The 7279-nt window shown below is 43.7% G+C and overlaps 1 non-coding gene across 1 annotated transcript; it reads right to left on the bottom strand.

Moving 5' to 3' along the window:
* Positions 1 to 6112: 6112 nt before the first annotated feature.
* On the bottom strand, positions 6113 to 6219 carry LOC125080217 (U6 spliceosomal RNA). Its single transcript, XR_007121252.1, has one exon. It is a non-coding gene; the product is annotated as a U6 spliceosomal RNA (small nuclear RNA).
* Positions 6220 to 7279: the final 1060 nt, after the last annotated feature.

The raw sequence follows: 7279 nt of genomic DNA, 5'->3' as shown, positions 1-7279 counted from the left end.
ATTTGACTTACATCTACCCAGTGGGGAGAGAAGCTGAGTAGCAGAGGGCAGGTCCATGGGGGAGATATTCCAAGGAATGTAAAGATCATGAGCTTTGAATTCACACAGATGTGAGTTTGAGTAAGTCTCTGAGAACTTAGAAAAAGTATCTAAATTCTCTGAGGTTCAGTTTCCTCTTCTCTAGAGTAGAATTTTTTAAATGCCTATGCCAAGAGTCATTAAGAAAAGTATATGTAGGGGCACCAGGGTGGCTCAGTCAGTTAAGCATCTCCCTTCGGTTCAGGTCATGATCCCAGGATCCTGGGATCAAGCCCCACATCAGGCTCCCTTTACCTGCCACTCTACCTACTTGTGCTCTCTCTGTCAATAATTTTTTTTTAATCTTAGAAAATAAAATAAAAAATGAAAAATTTAAAAAAAGAAAAGTATATGTAATCCTGTATTTTCTTAACTTTCACCACTAGCCATTGAGGGTATGATTGTGAGTGAGACACAACCCTGCCCTCAAGAATAGCTAAAGTGATGATTGCATTTATGATTAGTGCTCAACCGAAGGCTGCTACATCTATAGCTCATCATCACATGGAGGAAATCAACACTGCCATTAAAGTCAGAACGATGTGGGTTAGAGCCTAGCAATGCCACTTACTAGCTATGTAACTGTGGCCTCTGAGCATGTTTCCTCTTCTGCAAATGAGGAAAACTGACTATAATACAGAGTAGTTGAAGGAATCAAATGAGATGGTGTGTGTATAATAACATCTGGCACAGTGCCCAGTATATATAGGAGATTCTCGCTGTATTGTATGTCCTATATGCATATGACAGGTTTCTCCTGGCCCCACTGTACTGCACAAAAACCCCAAAATACAAGGCTAACCTCAGGTCAATGTCTTGTTGACCTCCAGGGATAGAGAGAATTTTGGAATTGCTGCTGGCCAGAAAGCCTGGCATTCTTTCCTGTACCCATGGCCCTAACTGACCCTGAAGAACCAAGCTGTTAGGCTGGAACAGATAGACCAACATCTGGTTCCATTCAAAGTTTCTCTCCATTTTGCGTCCTTAGAAGTTCATATAAAAGTTTGCATCTATACTTGCCCACTGCTAACCCCAGGTCTTTTTCTTCCAAAATTTCCTAGTAGAGATATTGGCTGTGACCATCACGTTGCACTCATTTTTCTAGGCACCTATATAACTTCACACATCAGATTTAAGGACTCAAGTGTAATAGGTCTTTAGGAGTGTTGTGATGGCTAGTCGGTCCAGAGTTCAAACCCCCAGCAAGATGCTCCTAGTATCAGCAAGATACTCGCATAGTGAAGATCTTTCTTTTTAGAGCTTCCGTTCCTAGGCACAATCTTCTGACCCAGGTAGCTAAAGTTTGAATCCTGGGACTCATGGAACAAAATTCTCAGTAGTGCTTTGTGCCACAAACATCTTGCCAGGTCTTGCCAGGTTCCCCTGGTGGGAAATGTAGGAGAGGAACAATTTCCCTTTTTTTCCCATCTAAATTCTTTGGCTGGACTAATAATTAAATTGAGATAAGACAGGTTAACTGGAGAAAAACAAATAAATTTAATTTTCTACATACAGGAACCCTGCAGCTCTGAGGCCAAAAGACAGCCAAGCAATTGAGGTTTATATGTCATCCTGAGCTAAGGAGAAGGGGAAAGGATCTTGGGCTTCAAAGGGAAGGAAGACAATCCACAGGAAGATGGGAAGAGCAAATGTTTGGTGTTAAAAAAAAAAAAAAAAAAAAGTTCATTTTGCCATGCACAGACAATGGAACAGAGAGAGGAATCCTAACAGGCCCCTCTAAACTCCTCCTAGCCTACCACACCTAGCCCAGACTCCTCGTTGTTATCTCTGGTGCTACCCTCTATGGAAACAGACCCGCCAACTAAATTCTTTTAGGCAGTTAAGGGAGAGGTAAAAAGCTCTTCCTGAGTCTTTCAGGCCTTGATTGTCCAGTTTGAAATAATCCACATGCCAAAGTGGCACATTCTCCAATAGCCTACCCTAAGCTCCATCAAAAGCAAGCCAGCAAATCATGGCTCCCCCTCAGATTTCCATTCTCTCCTCTCCCATGTTTCCCACTTATACACAAAAGGAGTGATGCAATCATTTTTCCAGAAAGCCTACCCTGACACCTGAACCCTCTGAGCCAAGAAACAGTTCCTTCTGTCCAGAGAAAGAGAGAGAGCTTACAATGGATGTTTGCTTTGCTGTCTGCTTCCAATCACCCTTCCAGTAATGATACCTGGAATTTCCTCTGAGGAACCCCTCTCCACTCTCAGTCCAGATACTTGGGTGAAACTGCCAGAGCGAGCCTGGAGGAGAGTCTTAGTCAGTCTGGAGTTCCATAACAAAACACCACAGATTGAGTGGCTTAAGCAATGAGAACTTATTTCTTACAGTCTGGAGGTAGGGAAGCCCAGGACCAAGATGCCAATCAATTTGGTTCCCCATGAGGCCTCTCTTCTTGGCTCGTAGATGGCTGCCTTCTCACTACTACATCCTTAACATGGCAGAAAGAGGAAGCTTTCTAGTCTCTTCTTATTAAGGCACTAATCTCATTATGAGGACCCTATCCTCGTGGCCACATCTAAATTTATATCTCCAAATACCATCATACTAAAGGTTAAAGTTTCAACATATGAACTGATGCTGAAGGGAACCATCTCCGAATGCAGCAGAGAGCCCCACACTTTCCCCACTCTAGTGCCTGGTTCAGAGCCAAACAATGAACATAGAGTCAAAGAAGCCAAGTCCTTCCTTGACAGAAACCTCAGACAATGAGGCCTCAGCTGTAGACAGGCATCTCTACACCACACAGACGACAGAAAAGCTAAAAGAAAGAGAGAACAAGTCCTAATGACACCTGGCCTGAAGCCAGACTGACCTTACCCATCTACATGCTTTAAATTTTGTGAGGCAAAAAAAATCCCTCTTGGCAATTTAGCTTAAGCTTTTATGACTTGCAACCAAAAAGGTCCTAACTTCTGCAGATCTCTACCAATTCATCCAGTGGTGTGCTAACGAGAACTTCATGAGAACCACTTGTTAAAATTTCAGGAACTGTAAAAACCAGGTGTTAAACATGGCCATTATTAATAGTTAAATCATGCAAACTTATGACCAAATCAATAATATTTGTAGAAGGTAATAAATACTCAAAGCCCCTCACTTCCTAATAAGTTTACAGTCACTGGTACTTTGAGTATGTTTCCATCTACTGTGCGCACACGGGGCTGTAGAGAGGGAGGCTGCTCTGCACCTCTTCCCAGCTCTGTATTCAGTGTTATCACTCTTGGAGCTTGAAATTAACAGGGCGGAAGTACTTTCACCACAAAAATTGACCAGTTCTGCAAATCAAGGCCTGACTTATCGGTTCGTTGATTGCCAGGGCTTAAGGAAATAGTGCTGAGTGTGTCAATAATGTAGCTTAAGTTGAAAGTGCTTCATGTCTGTTGTTGTTAAACTTGTGACCAGCACAAAAACTTGAGGAATATTCTTCCAGTATTTGAAAGTCTTATTTGACTGAGCAAAGCATATTCACAGCCACTGCCATGGCCTGGCAGTCCTATGCTAGTCTTCAGAAATCAAAATGAACAGGACACAGACCTGTGGTCAGGGAGCTCAGAGCTCAGGGTGTTTTGTTCTAAGCCAAGTACTACAGAAGAGACAGCAGTAAAAGACATTGCATCTGTCATCAAGAAGCATATAATTTAATTGTAAAGACAAGCCCAGGACACAGAAAACACAGCAGAGTCTTTAAGTCAGGGATGACAAATATCTATTATGCATGCCTCCCCCTCCCTGTTCACACATAGGTGAACAAGGGCTGGCACTCTGTCCTGAGCCGGAATGCGGCTCCAGCATCCTGCCCAAGAGGGCACTTCAGGCAGCCACCGCTGCGCTCATTATGGGTACCATCACACAGGAGTACAAACCATGGGACAGCCCAGTTTCAAAGTTCAGAGGCGAGAGCAGCCAGAGCAGCCAGAGCTGTGTTACCTAAACAAGGCTTCACGGAAAAGAAACTTGAAAAGGGTATTGGAGGATGAGTAAGGAACTTGTTAGCAATGTAAAGTCCCAGGCCCCACCCCAGGTCTCCTGAGTTAGGAACTCAGATAGTGGCCCCAGGACTCTTGTTGTAACAAGCCCTCCAAGTAGTTCTAACATCCACTGATATGTAAGAACCACCGGACTACGTCCTGCCGCCTTCTCCAAGTGTTTTCTCTCACATGTCGTTTCACTCACATTGATCCTTACAACATCGCCATGCAGTAGGTAGGCAAGCTAGAACATTTATCTTTCTTACACGGGTGAGAAGGGCAGTTCAAAGACATTAGCGGACTCACCCCAGACCACGCTGCTGATGTGCAGCAGAGCCTGGGCTGCAGCCAGCTCTCCAGGTGCCAGAGCAGTGTTATTTCCATCAGCCCTAAGGTAAGAGCATAACGATGGCTGGATTCCCCCCAGCCCCCAGCCTTCTAATTTCCTCTCTCACCTTCCCAAGGAGTTGGCCAGCGTCCTGACAACAGGCTGTGAAGAAAAGCCCTGTGGGGTGATGACAGCTGCCTGACAGAAGGAAGGTGATAGGGCTTGGTGCAGGGCCCTCACCACGCTCATACCTGCAAGGACTGAAAGTGAGCTTCAAAGCCAGCACCACCCAGCCGGGCCCAGGCATCCAAAAGCCTCAGTTCATCAGATACCACGGCCCAGAGCTGGCTAATGGCAAGAATGTGGAAACTCAGCCTCCGATGAACCCCAGGAATGGAGCCATGAAAGCTGGTCCAGGATCCAGACATTTGTGCCAAGACCTCTCAGGCAGAAGTGATCAGGTTGAAAGAGGAACTTTCTCCAATCCAAAGCCAAGCTGACAGGTCAGCCTGTGGGGGTGGAAAGGGCATGGTCTCTCGAGTCCCACATACCTGGGTTTAAAATCAGTTCCACTGTTTACAAGCTCCACAGGGCGGACTCCTTACCCTCTCTGAGGCAATCTCTTCCTAAGCAAAGTGGGGACACAAATACCCTCAGCTTGTGTGAAGGAAGCAAAATAATAGGCAAAAGTGCTGGCAGAGGCCTGGGCCATTTCCTTCCCTCACTCTTCCCTTTGGGAGTCTTCTTTCTCCATCTCCATGGATCCTGAGAAGGGAATGCCAAGTTGCTAATGAACCAGGCTAAAGGGGAACAGCTCTGCCTAGAGCAGAAGACAATCTCTAAAAGTACCTTCTAGCATTAGATCATAAATCTGTCCTATGTTGAAACTGTATTTGTGGGCTGTTAGCTCTGTTAAGAGTGTATCTTACTGCTTTATCCAGCATTCAGCACTCACTATGCACAATAATGAGCTGCTTTGTAACTTATGCAATATTGGGCATGAAGAAATTAATCAGGAATTCACTAGAATTCTCCAATCATCTGAAATGAATCAGTTATTCTCAGTAATCAGTAATTCTCTGGCAAACTATATCCACATGGCCAAATCCAGCCAAGCACTTCTTTTTGTAAATAAAGTTTTATTGGAACATAGCCATGCTCATTTATCCACATATTATCTATGGTTGCTTTCACACTACAAAGACAGGGTTGGACTGTGAGGGCTGAAATATTTACTGTCTGGCCCTTTACAGAAAATTACCCACCCCTGCTCCAAAAGCAAGCATAGATAAACTGAACTGTTGCAGTTCAAGTTCTCCAAAAAGTAGACTCTGAGAAAGAGTTTAGGGTTCAGGATGTTAAATAGGGAATGCCTCTGGGATCCACACCTCTGGAAGGGAGAGAAAGGAAGCGGCAGTGGGCACAGGGAGAAGTCTGGCTGCAATGCTGGTCCAACAGCCTCAGCTGACTCCATGGGACATGCTGGAGCAAATAACCCCTCAGGGTTGGCCTCCAATGGGCCCAAAAAAGCTGCACTTTTACCCTCTGCCTCAATCGGTTATTGGAAGTGGGCAAACCCCTGGAATGCATACCCACGGGTGAGGCAACTCCCAAAGGGGCTGAGTGCTGGAGGCTGTCTGCTGACATCACTCCCAGAACCAAGGGCAACAAATCCTCCCTTGCATCTCCATGCCCAGCACAGCCACCCAAGCTTGCTTGCTTGCTTTTTAATATGGAATGCTTCACAAATTTATGTGTCATCCTTATGCAGGAGCCATGCTAATCTTCTCTGCATCATTCCAATTTTAGTAAACATGCTGTTGAAATGAGCACCACCGGAGCTTTTTTAAAGTTTTCCTCCACCACCTTCCAGAAGTGCCCCCCACCTCTACACCAGGGAGTCAGCTATCTTCTGAACCCCCTATGGAAGTGGTGGGTAGCATCAGTGGGATACAAAGTCAAAGTGGACACACGGTGCTCAGAATAACAATTAAAATATCACCTTAAATTTATTCCCAGTAATATTCTAGAAAAATTTTATGTCTGTAAGCTTTATTGGACATCACAGAGAAGCAGGCTATGCATCTATAAATGCCATTCTCAGGAAAAGTGACTTCCTATCAGAATAACACTCAGATTTTTTTATAGAATGGTGAGATCTAAGATATATAATGTATATAAGATATAAAATGTCTTATATTAAAAAATATAAAATGAGAGATAAGATAGAAAATGTCACTGCTTATTAGTGCAATAACACAAAAACAAGAGATTTTGAGTCTACAAACCTAGGTTCAGTTCTCCATCTGCCATTTACTCTGGACAATCTCTTTACCCTCCCAATGTACTTGGTCATCTATAAGATGGGACCCTGATACTCCACACCTCATGGTGTTCTCACAGAATCAGAAGAAATTATATATGTGAACCAGTGATGACATCTGGAAAGTCCTCAAAAAATATTTTTTGTCTATCTTCTGTAGCACCTCTTTCATTGCTATCTTGAAGTTCTATTCAAATATTTAATTGCTTTAGTTCTTCTTTTTTGTAGTTCTTCTCTGGTCTTACCAAGTATACTATCAATATTTTGTCATATACAGAACAGGTATTTTAAAATATTTTTATTTCCTCTTAGTCTACCTACATATATAAATATACATGCCCACCTGTATATATACATACAAATATCAGCTCCATTCGATATTTCCTTCCCAAGACAAATATCCCAGAGAATAGATAGGCATTGATAGTCACAACATTTGGCAAAGGATGCTGGAGAAAATATCAGTGAACATTCAAAGTCCTATCTCTTCATAGCCCTGCCCCCACTGACATCACATGAGGTCTCAGCAACCCCTGGGAGTCAAGTGAATGGGCTAGCATACTGAAGTTT

The sequence above is a fragment of the Lutra lutra genome, chromosome 10 (assembly GCF_902655055.1).
Source record: "Lutra lutra chromosome 10, mLutLut1.2, whole genome shotgun sequence".
Taxonomy (NCBI): domain Eukaryota; kingdom Metazoa; phylum Chordata; class Mammalia; order Carnivora; family Mustelidae; genus Lutra; species Lutra lutra.
The sequence above is the reverse complement of the archived record's forward strand: the minus strand, read 5'-3'. Positions and strand labels throughout refer to the sequence as shown.